Below are 14,853 nucleotides of genomic sequence, written 5' to 3'. Positions count from 1 at the left end.
TCCACGCATAGACGTTTATTACATATCTATATTGCCGTGGCGCAACGTTAGGGGCATCGCCTCTGGCGCTGACGTCCGAGGTTCGATTCCCGAGAGGGGGTGCAGTGGAGTGTGTACACCTGATGAGCCCAGAATGAGGGCGAAACACGTGTCGTGTACTCTTTGCATTTATTTGACAGTAAACTATTTCAACCATATATATATATATATCTTATATATACATGTGTGTCTGTCTGTATGTCTGTCTGCTTTTCACGACAGAACTACTTAACGGATTTAGATCGGGATTTTTTCTATACTTTGCTTGAACATTCCAGTTGTTTTTGCGACTTCTCTCATCACGCTAAGTATCATAGTTCACTTGCAGGAGTGATACATTCATGGTAATCCAAGAGAGAGTCTGTGGGCCGAGGGGAGGGGGAAACATGACGTCAGGAGTGGGGAGCTGGGAGGGGCCCTCCTCACTCATGTGATAGCCTCGGAGCGTGACTTGCCTCCGCTTGGCTAGCGAACGAAAGATTTAGATTGTTTTTTTTTCTATAACTTGCTTGAACATTCCGTTGATTCTGCAACTTCTCCCATTGCGCTACGTATCATAGTTGAGTTGCGGCACCAATTTATTTGTGCTAATCCGACAGTGAGGCTGGGGGCTGAGGGGAGGGGGAAGTGGGACCTCAGGAGTGGGTAGGTGGGTGGGACCCTGATAATTGGCAGAGATATCGCGGCCATGTGCTTTTCTCCCCAAATGGGGAACGCTCTCCGACAGAGCTGAACTCGATCAGATACTCTGGAGCATACCTATCTTCCTCTTGCCCAGAATTACATTTTTTTTTTAAATTGATTTTTAAAGTTTGTCCTGTTTCACTACTATGTGAGGGGAGCCAGGGGGGACAACTAGCATTTAGATATATATATATATAATAAAAATATTAAATACAAAAATTACAAAATGATAAAAATTCATGTAAAATATTAATTTAAAAACAAAAGAAATGAAAAAAACAGAAGGACTTACTTAAGCCAGGGATCAGGTCCTGGGTGAAACACAAACATGGCCCATGGCAGGGACCTCCAGAGCCTCAGGCGGGAGCTCTTGTCAAGTGGTTTCCCTGCCCTCACCCATCTGACCTCAAAGTGCTTCAGGGGTGCACTTGTGACATAATGGAAGTAACACCTGAGTCCAGCCATAAAGGAAACGTCTCCTCCTCTTTCAGGTGTGTCAGAGTCAAGAGTGGGATAGAGAGTAGAGAAGGAGGAAGAGGAACAACTTTTGATAAAGGAATTGCCTGTATTGGTCAATTAACTTTTTTTAAAATAAAGCCAGTTGTTGTGTTTCGGGTTTATGGTGTGAGATGCCCTCAAACTTCATAGAGGTCCCCTGTGGTGAGACACATATGGAGGTGTTTGGATTTGTCTGCCCCTGTCCAGGTGGCACAAAATGCAGGTTTATATGTTTAGGGTTTGGCTTTCAGTGGTCTCAACTGAAGTGCACAAGTGGGCCAGATAACTCAAGAGACCTGGTTAGACTTGGAGGCCTTTAAAGGAGTTTTTTTCCACTGTCTTCACAGCAGCTGCGCTGTGGACTTGAAAGAGTTAACGGCTGCCGGTGACCTCTGGACTCTCTCTCTCCACTCTACGCAGAGGTAGCGCCACGTGCCACTGCCAAGTGTCCTCAGTCCACTCTGCCCCTCATCCTCTTCACGCCACATGTCCGACTGCATTTAAATGTTTAGCAGCGTCGAGTTGAAATCAGATCTGTGCCCACTTGAGGCTGGCACCTCTTCCTGAGCTTGTTATGTCACCTTGTAGCGGGATCACTGGTACAGGTAGGCTTTCTTATCTTTACTGCTTTGTTTTGCTTCTCACCACTGGCATTTGGACCTGGCACTCTGCCTTGCCTTCTCATTCCTTTTAAATTATTTATAACAGGGTGAACACTTGGCTCCCTGTTCTGTTTAGACTCTTCTTCTTAACTTTAGTTACCTTGTTTTGTTCATTTGTCCCTCTTCTTCTGTCACTTAATCCTGAAAAGCCACTGGTTTTCTTTCCTCTCTGTCACCTCAGACTCCTCACTTTTATTGACCCCCATGTTCCCACCCTTGCTGCTCCTTGGCTCGTTTAGTTTGTGGATGAGGAGATGGAAGGAATGGAAGGGCAGATCATCTCCCGGCGTCTCTGGCACTTCCAGCTCCTAGAAACCCTTCAGTCATTATATAAAGCTCTTCTCTTTCACTCAGTCAAGGGTATGGATTGAGGATGGCATGTGTGGTCCATTTGGGGGCACTCATGGGGGTGGATGAGTTTAGACTCCCCTACTCAGGCAGGGATTGGTGTTTTAGGAGAGGCCCTGCTAGTCATCCTCCAAACCAGTGGCAAGACTGGCACATGGAAATTTCTCTCAGCGTGGTTACTTGTTTGTTTTCCCAAAGTTTCATGCAAATGTAGAATCTGTTTGCTCTTTTGGGCTGGGCCGGTGTTTACACTTAAAAGCCTTCAGGAGGAGTGGTCTGATAAGCCAAGTCAGGTGTGGCCCTGTTTGTGGTGCATGTCTTCCATGCCAATTTTAGTAGTGAAAAGATTCCGTGGGAGTCGGCCAGGCAGGCAAGTCATCTCATTGTGGCTCAAAGGTCACACTGAATGAGTGAAAGTGAAAGTAGAAGCAGGCATGGCAGGAGGGGAGAAGTTGGAGAAACTGTTGGAGGAGACAAATTCAGAATTATGTAGGGCAGAATTAAGCTGAAATGAACGAGTGGGGATTTCGAGTGGGCTCAGGTAGTACCAATGCTGCATTGTACTGAAGGGTGCAGTACAATAACTGGCAGACTCATCTACTTTGATATCAACAGTGGCAGAGCTACCCAGAGGTCCTGTGATGACATTCTGGGGTTCTTTGAGACAGCATCTTGTGATCTGCTCCCAGGTTGAACCTGCTAGGGTGGCCTGGCATGGACAAGGTGGCAGTTGTATGAAATCTTCTCCACTTGATCTTCCAGGCGGTTGATTTCCAACTTTTTAAGTTCCTTCCCAGACTCATAGGCATCAATAACCTTCATTCTGAAGACATCAGAGAGCTGGTAATAACACACACACACACACGCACGCACACACACACACACACTCCATCAACAAAAAGCAAACCAAACTAAATGTCTGAGGTTTATATTAAGACAGGTTCCTTCAAGGTCTGCTCTAATGAAGTTCTAATCACGTGCTCCTGATTATAATTTTAGGAATTTGAGATGGTAATAAATGTAGGGGTATACTTCCTTTGTGACATGTGAAATTTACATTTATTTTTATATAAATTGTACAATGGACTACAAAATGTAAATGTATCAAGATGTTTGTTATATTGGATCACCTTTAAATATAGACACTATTTATGAAGATCACATCTTTAAATGTCCACATGCTTTAAAAAAGAAGAACATTTGTACTTTACTTACTTTTTTACATGACTGTAAATGTAAATGGTTAGTGTCTTTCTTAGAGGGTCCTCAAAGTCAGACATCGGTGGAGTAAAGTGGAAATGGAGTTCCTTCTCATGTTCCTTCTCATCCAGCCCTTCATTTGTATGACATGCTACTAGTTTTGAATCCCACCATACAGAATTTACTAGGCAGCAGCTTGCTGTTGTGCACAATGCAAATAAAGGTGTCATTCTCCACAGATCTTAGCAAAGCCGTCTGGTCCGTGGCACGATTCCTGGCCTGAGAGTGAAGGATTAGGACCGCTACCTAGCATTAGTGCAATGAAGTCAAGGATTACTGTCTGAGCTCCGCTACCGGCTCCTTTGCTTCATAGTCTGGTTTCACGTTATTTTGAATCTGAGCATGCAGACCAAAGTCGGAACGAGACTGGATTTTTTTATCTGCTCTCTGCCAGGCCTGTGGGCTCTCAACTCAGTTGTATATGCGTGTGAAGGCTGTGGAGATTTGATGGGATTACAAGTAAAGTCTCCACACTGAAGCATTCAAAGATCTGACAGGATCGGGCTCCAAAGAATTAAAGCTTTTGGATACCAAGGTCTGGCATTTTCTAACTGCTGAAAAGAAATATGTCAATATTTGACAGGAGACAGTCTCCAAAAGTGAAACGTGCAAGGCCCTGAGGTGTCAAAAGATTGCACTTCAAAGGGGCAGAGTTGGATGATAGCGAGCTCTGACAAGATGCCAAGATCTGACAGGATCAGAGTCGAGAGAGAAAAAATAACATTTGAAAAAGGGAGAGAGAGAGACAGGGAGCTGAAGGGTCCTGAGACCTGACCACCTATGACTTATAGAGACACTGTTGCCTGATATCCAGGTTTGACTGAGTAAGACTCTACAAGGTGTCTCCACTTTATTTAAATTCAGTGTGATTTAGATGAGCATTCAACTTACAAACTACAAAATATAATAAAAGACTGCTAAATCAGATTCCAATCGTGTAAAGTTCAAGATGCTAAATTCTGGCAGGATGACTCTTCCAAGATATGAAGAATGCTAATGTCTGACAGGCTCACACTTCAATTAGACAGAGCTTAAGGACACAGGCAATAGGTGACTCCCAGAGGTCAACCTCAAAGGTTACCAAGGCGGTCAGGGTTAGTAAAACCGGACAGGAGACCAGGATTTTTTAGGATCAGAATCCAAAAGCAGGAAACTACAGGATTACTGAGATATGGTCATCGTGTCTTCTATTAGTAAAGCTATAAATGACCGAGATCCTGCAAGATGATACTATAAGAGCTTTGAGATTTCATGAGCTTAAGCTCTAATGGGTTAAACTTGCAAATTTTCTGAGGTCTGGTAGGATCCCTCCTCTAGAAGTCAATACCAGGATATGACAGAATCGTAAGTGTGAAATATTTAGGATAGAGAGGTCTGATAGGTTCAGCTTTCAAAGAGATGAATAAGCAATACATTTAGGTCTGACAGGATCGGAGATAAAAAATATAATCACGCAGTATGTTGAAATTTGACAGGATCAGATCAGATCAGACTCAACACAGAGAAAATGAAGTGTATGGAGGTCCAGCAGTATACAACCTCACCAGTAAGGTCGCAAATGACTAAGATCTATCAAGAGGTTAAGAATTAGGCTCTAATGGCTGAAGTTTGACAGGATCATAACTGTGAAGGTCAAAGAGAATCACACATTAAGAGTGAAACCCCCTTTCACTGACATAATGACACAATACACTGAGATCTGATCAGGTTGGAGACAAATCAACAATCCTGCCATTTGACAGAATCAAAATCTATGGAAATGACACTGCAAGAGGTTGACGCCTGACAGTACTGGGTGTCAAAATTTAGTATGGTCAGAGCCAAGTGCTAGGCCTACAGGGCAGGAGTCAGACTCCAAAGGGAACAACATAAAGCTTCAGGATAAGTGCCTTCAGAAAGTATTCAGACCCCTTCGCCTTTGTCCCCTTCTGTTATGTTGCAGCCTTATGCTTAAAATCATTTACATTTGTTTTTTCCCTCATCAAGCAACACTCGATACCCCTGAATGACAAAGTAAAAACAGGATTTTAGAAATGTCTGCAAATTTAGTTAAAAAGTAAAACACTGAAATATCCCATTGACACAAGTATTTAGATCTTTGATTCATGACTTATAACCCGGAGTCTCCCTGGGTCTCACACAACAATCTTCTTCCCCTGCATTTGAGGATTTTCTGTCATTCTTTTCTTCAGGTCCACATCAAGCTCTGTTGTGCTGGATGGTCACCCATCAGTCGACAGCCATTTTCAGGTCTCTCCAGAGATGTTTGATTGGGTTGGCTCTGGCTGGGCCACTCAAGAACATTCACAGAGTTGTCTCTAAACCAATCCTGGGTCGCCTGTGCTTTGTGCTTAGGGTGACTGTTCTGAATGAAGGTGAACCTTCAGTCCAGTCCGAGGTCCAGAACTCTCTAGAGCAGGTTTTCATTAAAGGTATACTGTGTCTGTTCTTTGTTTTGCTCATTTTTTCCCTCAACGCTGTCTAGTCTTCCAGTTCCTACAGCATGATGCTGCCACCATCATATTTCATTATTAGTATTGCATCGGTGATGAGGGATATCCGGATTCCTCCAGATATCATGCTTAGAATTGAGGCCAAACAGTTCAATATTGGTTTCATCAGACCAGAGAAGTTTGTTTTTCAAAGTCTAATAGTCCCATAGGTGCTTTTTTGCAAACTCCTTGACAGCTTCTGCACCTCAGGAACTGAGGTGAAGCATCTGTCTGGCTACCCTCTCACAAAGCCATCTTCAGCAGAGTGTTACAGTGATGGTTGTCCTGATAAAATGTCTGCCATCTCCAGACATGTTCTCTGGAGCTCAGTCAGAGTGACCATTGGGTTCTTGGTCATCTCTCTTACCATGGCCCCTCTCCCACAATTTGCTTAGTTTGGCCATGTGGCCAGCTCAAAGAGTCATGGTTGTTCCAAACTTCTTCCATTTAAGAATTATGAACGGAACTGTGCTTTTGGGAATCTTCATTGCTGCAGATATTTTTTGCAGCCTTCCCTAGATCTGGGCCTCAACCTAATCCTGTCTCTCAACTCTGCAGGCAATTCCTTTGACCTCATGGATTGGTTTTTGCTCAACTTCTGTAGACAGGTGTGTACCTTTCCTAATTAGTCCAATCAATTGAAATGACCAAAGATGGACTCCAAAAACAGTGTAGAAACACCTCAAAGATGATCGATTAAATTTGGCTCTGGTGCATCCAAGCCCAGATTAAGAACCCACAGGCCCCGGGGTGACTTAGCTCCTGCATGGAGAGCTGATCATACTTTTAACAATGCAGCATGCAAACACCAGGTCATTTAAGGCAGTGCAGTATTTCCCATTCTTGCTTTCATCAAGAGTGGGCGGGTTGGAAATAAACGTTTCAGCACACGGAGACTTGAACATTTCATCGACCTCAGAGGGGGAATGTTTGTTGAAAAAGACCCTTAACTGTCACAGATCCCTGGAAATCATACCCAGAACACCCTGATGGTATATTCGCCAATGGGTGCATCCCATTCCATGGGTCACAGCAAAGAGTCTGAATAATTGTGTCAATGTGACTGTTCAGTTTTAATATTTAATAAATTTGGAAAAACTCCTAAAATCCTATTTTTGTTTTGTCATACTAGCATATTGAGTGTGGCTTGATGAGGGAAAACATTCACTTAAATGATTGTAACACAAGACTGCAACATAACAAAAAGGGGTCTGAATGCTCTCTGAAGATGCTGTAGAGCTGACAGGGTCAAACTTCATGGAGCAAATAGTAGAGATCAGAAAGCATAGGAGTCCAAGGACAGAAGGCAACAGAGTATCGAGAATGTCAGGACCAGACTATACCTTCTAAACTAATTGGAAGTTGCATCTCTCACCTCCATGACAGCCTACAATAGGACAGCAGTCTTGGTTGCTTGTCAGCACAACAGTCATAAAATAACATGCCTGCTGAGATTTCAAATAGTTTTGCCGAGAGGCCAAAATGAAGACGGGAAAGCTACAGGAGGTCAGAGGAGGGTGTTTTTCTTAACACAGGGCAAGGTCACCAGAATACGTTACAATTCATGCAACTGAAGAGCAGGGAAACATCCAGGAATGTGAACTGGGGGGAGTGGACATTAATCAACGTATCTAACGCCTGTTTGAAATGTGAAGAATGTGTTTGCAGGGATGAGATTCGTCTTCCTAATGGCCTCCCTTTGTGTCCTCAGGCCTGGTCACAGCCACAAATTTCTCTGCCCATGGCCATGTGATGATAGCAGAGCTCCCTCCTCTTTGGCTTTCTTTGGTGATTATCACGGATCCATCACTGGCAATCACTTTTCCATGATATACTGCTTTTCATGCTGAAGCTTGACCGGCAGATGGTCTTAACAAATTACTAATGTTGCTGAATTCAGGGGTCCCTACCTGGAGATATAATTTACCAGGCTGCCTCCTGTTGGTTTGCATACTTGCAATCAAAGTTCAAATTGGCACTTGGGAATCAGCGCTTTCATTCTTGATGGTAGTGTGTTTAACAGCAGTGGCCTCTGAGTAGCCCACAGCTGATGAGTACTGTGAGTGTCAAGAATGAATGTACAGTAGCATATCTCATGACCAATGGCCATTTCTGCTCTATGTGTTCTCTTTTACTTTTGGGAAAGCTAAGCAATGCACTGGTGACCAGTGACATCAAGTCCAATGGGACCTGGGGAATGACAGCTGCACAAAGTGAGCCTCAAATCCAGGACAGCCTTAGATTGTCATGCAGGCACTCTACACATTGTTTTACTCTTCAATTATTTAATTCAGCTCTTTATTTATAAATTATAAATGGTGGTTTTTCTCCTCAGCACATAAAAATACTTTTCTTAGGAATGGCTGCTAAGCATTTTAAAAGCTCAAACTCTCCTCTCCTGTTACAAGAAAATTCAGTGGAGTGTGCTAGCCAGACATGAGGTGGTCTGTCATGTGGGGGCTGGCCATGGACCTCATGAAACACCAACCAAGTGTGACTGGGGACCAGCAGTTTAAGATCACATGAAACAATAGGCTTTCACAGTAAATAATTAACTTTTATGTAGTTTTAATTTGTAAATAGCCTTGTTTATTGACAGTAAAAGTTGGTTTTTCTTTTAGCTTTACACAGAATGCATTCAGTTTAGTTTTTGTATGTCAGCAGCTGTAGTGCTTCAGCTTCCACTTGGGATTACTAAAATATCTATCTATCTATCTATCTATCTATCTATCTATCTATCTATCTATCTATCTATCTATCTATCTATCTATCTATCTATCTATCTCAGTTTTAATAAGTAAAATCTGTTTTATGAAGGCAAATAATACTTTAAAATGTATATTGTGCAGAGTTTTGGAGCCAGTATATCATGATATTAAATATCCATCCATCCATCCATCCTCTTCCGCTTATCCGAGATCAGGTCGCGGGGGCAGCAGCTTGAGCAGAGATGCTCAGACTTCCCTCTCCCCGGCCACTTCTTCTAGCTCTTCTGGGGGAATCCCAAGGCATTCCCAGGCCAGCCAAGAGACATAGTCCCTCCAGCGTGTCCTGGGTCTTCCCCCGGGCCTCCTCCCGGCTAGATGTGCCCGGAACACCTCACCAGGGAGGCGCCCAGGAGGCATCCTGATCAGATGCCTGAGCCACCTCATCTGACTCCTCTCGATGCGGACAAGCAGCGGCTCTACACTGAGTTCCACCCGGATGACTGAGCTTCTCACCCTATCTTTAAGGGAAAGCCCAGACACCCTATGGAGGAAACTCATTTCAGCTGCTTGTATTCATGATCTCGTTCTTTCGGTCACTACCCATAGCTCATGACCATACGTGAGGGTAGGAACATAGATCGACCGGTAAATTGAGAGCTTTGCCTTGCGGCTCAGCTCCTTTCTCACCACGACAGACCGATGCAGAGCCTGCATCACTGCGGATGCCGCACTGATCCGCCTGTCGATCTCACGCTTCATTCTTCCCTCACTTGTGAACAAGATCCTGAGATACTTGAACTCCTCCACTTGGGGCAGGATCTCGCTCCCACCCCTGAGAGGGCATTCCACCCTTTTTTGATCGAGGACCATGGTCTCGGATTTGGAGGTGCTGATTCCCATCCCAGCCGCTTCACACTCAGCTGCGAACCGATCCAGAGACAGCTGAAGATCATGGCCTGATGAAGCAAACAGGACAACATCATCTGCAAAAAGCAGTGACCCAAACCTGAGTCCACCAAAACGGACCCCCTCAACACCCTGGCTGCGCCTAGAAATTCTGTCCATAAAAGTTATGAACAGAATCGGAGACAAAGGGCAGCCCTGGCGGAGTCCAACTCTCACTGCAAATAGGTTTGACTTACTGCCGGCAATGTGGACCAAGCTCTGACATCGATCGTACAGGGACCGAACAGCCCTTACCAGGGGGTCCGGTACCCCATACTCTCGGAGTACCCCTCACAGGATTCCCTGAGGGACACGGTCGAATGCCTTTTCCAAATCCACAAAACACATGTAGACTGGTTGGGCAAACTCCCATGCACCCTCCAGGACCCTGCTAAGGGTGCAGAGCTGGTCCACTGTTCCACAACCAGGACGAAAACCACACTGTTCCTCCTGAATCCAAGGTTCGAGTATCCGATGGACCCTCCTCTCCAGGACCCCTGAACAGACTTTTCCAGGGAGGCTGAGGAGTGTGATCCCTCTGTAGTTGGAACACACCCTCCGGTCCCCCTTCTTAAAGTGGGGGACCACCACCCCAGTCTGCCAATCCAGAGGCACTGTCCCTGATGTCCATGCGATGTTGCAGAGGCATGTCAACCAAGACAGTCCTACAACATCCAGAGCCTTGAGGAACTCCGGGCGTATCTCATCCACCCCCGGGGCCCTGCCACCAAGGAGTTTTTTGACCACCTCGGTGACCTCAGTATTAAATATCCATCCATCCATCCATCCATTTTCCAACCCGCTGAATCCAAACACAGGGTCACGGGGGTCTGCTGGAGCCAATCCCAGCCTACACAGAGCACAAGGCAGGAAACAATCCCGGGCAGGGTACCAACCCACCGCAGCACACACACAAACACACCCACACACCAAGCACGCACTAGGGCCAATTTAGAATCGCCAGTCCACCTAACCTGCATGTCTTTGGACTGTGGGAGGAAACCGGAGCATCTGGAGGAAACCCACACGGACACGGGGAGAACATGCAAAAGTATTAAATATAAATAAATAAAATATAGCAATATATATATATTGCTAGAAATCCACAAAGGGAGAAAGGGTACAAATAAATCACGCATCTTAAAATGGTCTTTTATTCCTGAGCTTTCAACACCTACCAGGTCTCATCAACAAAGGAAAATCATTAGACATTCAGGAATCTTCACACATTATACATTTCATGTCAACATTTTATCAGTTATACATGAAAAAAGTTTCTGTTTTAGTTATGTGTTCAACATTTCTTGACTCGCATTTCCTGTCATCCTACATTAACCCAGGTCGTTGTAGACATGGAACACACATGAAATGTATGGATTCCAAATAGTGAAATATTATTTACCCTGTACAATTCTAGACACCTCACACCCACATAAACAGAACTGAGCTCTGAGAATTTTGCTGCTGACTTGACTTTAGCTGTCTTGGTGGGGTATGGGATAGCAGGCTGCTGGCTGCTAGTGCTGACTGACACATTTGCAAAACAAAGACGCTGATGGAGAGATGCGAAGGAATTTAAGGTGGCCCGGTATTACGACTTTTTTTTGTAGGCTTCAGGGATTCTAGTGTTAATTATTCATGCAAACAGTGCCTACAGATAAAGGTGCTATACTTAAACTACACATACAAATGACATGGTGTATTCATTTTCGCAATCTAAAATAACAAAAGTTCAGATTTGTCACATGGAAAATGAAATTCCATTCCTTACATTTATCACCTCTTTAAATCCATAAAATTAGAATCAAGTGTTTCAGATTAGGTGCCAATGAACAGAACCTCCCTAGGGAGTATGCAGGTGGACCCGGTGTTATTTCAACCACAGATATCGAGGGTCTGGTGTTCCCTTTGCTATTAACGTGTGTGTGGTCATCATGCCAAGATCAAAAGAATTCTCTAAGTGGATATCTATGAGTCTGGAGATTAAAAAGATTGCCCAATTATTTGAAATCAATCATTCCACTGCTGAGGAAAACAATCTACAAGTGCTGTAGATTTCAAAGGCCTGCTTTGTCCAGGACTGGCTGGACCAGCAAATTCTGCCCATTTGACACTAAAAGAAGTCTCCGGGAATTCCAAAATTTCATTGCGCGATCTGCAGGTCACTCTTGCAAACGTTGGTGTCAAAGTGCATAAATCTACAAATATAATGAGGTTACACAAATCTGACCTGCATGTGAGGTGTGTCAGGAAAAAGCCTTTGCTGTCCAAAAAGAACACTAGAGTAAGACTACAGCTTGCCATTGAACATCTAGACAAAGACCAGGCCTTCTGGAACAATGTGCTCAGGATAGAGGAATCAAAGATAAGAGGTGTTTGACCACAGTAACAGCACACATGTTTGTTACAAACCAAGGACAGCATTTCAGGAGGAGAACCTCGCACCAACTGTAAAGTATGGTAGTGGAGATGTTATGGTTTGGAGTTACTTTGCTGTCTCAGAGGGTGGGCAGGTTGAAGTCATCAAGTCAACTATGAATTCTGAATCCTATCCATTGTACTTGAGAAGAATGTGAGCCCATCTGTCTAACAGCTGAAGTTGAACTGAAGTGGACCTTTCAATTTCGTAATGATCCAACACACACTAGCAAAACCTACCAAAGAATGCAGTGCGAGCTGAAGCCCCTTTGGAGCCCGGGGTTCACGGACGTCCCATCTTGTTGTCCATACAGGGTAGTTGGTATTATTAGATTTCAATGACCTTTGGGAGGGGAGGTGGTTCCCACAGTGTCCGGAGCACACTCTCCTCAACTTTCATAAATGGTGCCAACCCCAGGAAGGTTGTCTGAAAGAATGACTCAAAAAGAAGAAGTGGAGGGTTATGGACTGGTCTTGTCACATCCCTGAATTGAGTCCAATTGAAATGTTGTAGGGGAAATTTGAAATGGGCCAGCACATGCAAGAAAATTCACAAACATCTTGCATATGAAGGAATTTTACATGGTGGAGAGGTCAGAATGTCACAGAGTCAATGTCAGAGACTGCTGGGCAGTTTTCCGAAACACCTACAAGAAGTTATTTTTGCTAAAGGGGGCAACAACAGCTTTTGAGGCCAAATGGGTACTTACTTTTTCCCAATAGACCATTACATCTACAAATATTTGTTTTTGAATAAATGATGCGTTTTTATTGATGTGCAGTATATCACCTTTATCTGTAGGCAGCGTTTTCATGAAGATCTACTGTTTACCTGTTTTAAATATGTGGAAAAACTCAAGGATTTACATGGTGTGCCCTTACTTTTTCACATCACTATACTAGTGCTCTCTTTGGAATTCACTTTATAAAATCAAACTATATTGCTTGATGCCCATTCCATTGTTCCATGGAGACCACATCAAAGGCCATTTAAGTGACCTTATCAACATGAATATCCAATGGTGTCGCACGCTGCCTCGGCTGAGGCCATTTTGGGAACACCACTAAAACCAATCTTGCGACCTTTGCAGTACTTTACCCAGTCATATTAAAATCAGAGCTGGTGCCCAGCATGTGACAATAATTCGCTGTCAACTTGTGGATGTCCCAGCCATCAACGCCTTTTTAAAATCAAAATCTCTCACTAATTGGGCGTCCTCCCATGAGTCAAAATGGAGTTGAGAAAGGCTTGGGAACTGCTGGCTCTAGACTGTCTTGACCAATTGGTTCTTGTCCATCAGAATTTGCCTGTGTGTTATGAATAGACGTTTCAACAATGACAGCCCTTGCAGTGAGGAGGGCAAAGTTCAGTTGGTTGTGTGGAAACACGTGAAAACCTGAAATCATGCCTGAGTGCTCAGTCCATTGTCTCAGGCCGGTGCTTTTGCTCTGTCCTTTGGTTTGTAACTAAGTGACATTATTGGTGCATTGGTGGCTCATGACACTCGGCCTAAAGGCTATTCATTAACAGGTTTGTCCTGACCTCTGTCTGGCACTGGCTCTAAAATACCATCTGCATGTTTTCATCTACTCATTCCCAGCCCTTCACCCAGGTGGCATTAATGGCATCAGTTGAAACAGAAAGACAGACTCGGGGAGATGTCCCTTCACCCCTTAAGGCTCTGCTCAGCTGCCTTCTGGTTGTGTTCCTTATGTCCTATTTGTAAGAATAGTAAACCAGTAGTGAAAAACGATATGCTGTCATGGAAGAGCTCTGCTCGCTTCCTCTTCCTCTCTCCCTATGCTCCCTCAGCACCAAACCTGATTTTTTGGATGGCCTCTCCTGTTCATTTTTCTCTTTCCTTATATCATTATCAGGTGGAGCTCAGGCTTACCTTTAACAACAACTGTAGCCTGCTTTCTCACTGCCCTCTCAGTACAGTACGGTCTTTCTGGGCCTTAGTGGACATTAGGCCAGTCTAGTTAGCCAGCTGATGAGTGGGCAAGATCAGGGGTGAGCAAACATCCTTGAATTCACTTTGTCTAGAGCAGGGGTCGGCAACCTGCATGTGGCTCTTTGACCACTTGGCTGCGGCTCTTCTCAGAACGATAGACGCATTCACATTTTCATGTCTTAACGTATTATTTGATAGTACTTTCGTAAATATAATTTATCTATGGGTTAATATTATTCTTTTTTATTTAGATGTTTCTTAAGCTACGTGTATATGTGAATCAGGGTGTCTGATGCATGCACGGACCGCCTGAGATTATGTCTTCAGTCAAATGATACGATCTGCAGAGGTTTCTTCAGTACCCGATATTGGATATACCCTTTTAACGTTTATTGGATTTCTAAAATCTTTCATATATTTTTTGTGGTAAATCACCATCACAACTTCCCATTTCTTCTATTTACATATCATAGCCAGCTGAGTTCAGAGTGGTGAATACATTTTGCACTGCTCGGTCAGCAGAGTTACAGTAGTGAGGAGTGAAGGGCAGACGACTGCAGAGCCGAGCAAACTTTACTCAAGAAAGGAAGGGCAAGGGTGAAGACTCTCACTACAGAATGGAACAATGCTATAATATTAGTCACATTTGCACTGTTACATGTCCGAGTGATTTAAAACTGAGACACCAAACCACAAGATGTCAATGAAGAAAAAACAGCGAAAACAGAAGATGAAAACTGTGAATTTAAAGCTGAATACTTTTATGCAAAACTATATGGGTCTTCCAAAATGTCTAATTTGAAATTAAAAGTTATCCAATACCAAAAAATCTAATCTCAAATAT

The 14,853-nt window shown here is 43.8% G+C and overlaps 1 protein-coding gene across 1 annotated transcript in view; it reads left to right on the top strand.

The window, feature by feature from the left end:
- Positions 1-1,695: 1,695 nt before the first annotated feature.
- sema3b (sema domain, immunoglobulin domain (Ig), short basic domain, secreted, (semaphorin) 3B) overlaps positions 1,696-14,853 on the top strand; it is a 66,506-nt gene continuing 53,348 nt past the window's right edge. Inside the window, exon 1 of the mRNA XM_051921073.1 lies at positions 1,696-1,826. The gene's annotated coding sequence lies outside the window, so the exon portion shown is untranslated. The remainder of the gene's footprint in view (positions 1,827-14,853) is intronic.

The sequence above is a fragment of the Erpetoichthys calabaricus genome, chromosome 18, assembly GCF_900747795.2.
Source record: "Erpetoichthys calabaricus chromosome 18, fErpCal1.3, whole genome shotgun sequence".
Lineage (NCBI taxonomy): Eukaryota > Metazoa > Chordata > Cladistia > Polypteriformes > Polypteridae > Erpetoichthys > Erpetoichthys calabaricus.
Note: the sequence above shows the minus strand (reverse complement) of the source record. Positions and strands in the feature narration are given on the sequence as shown.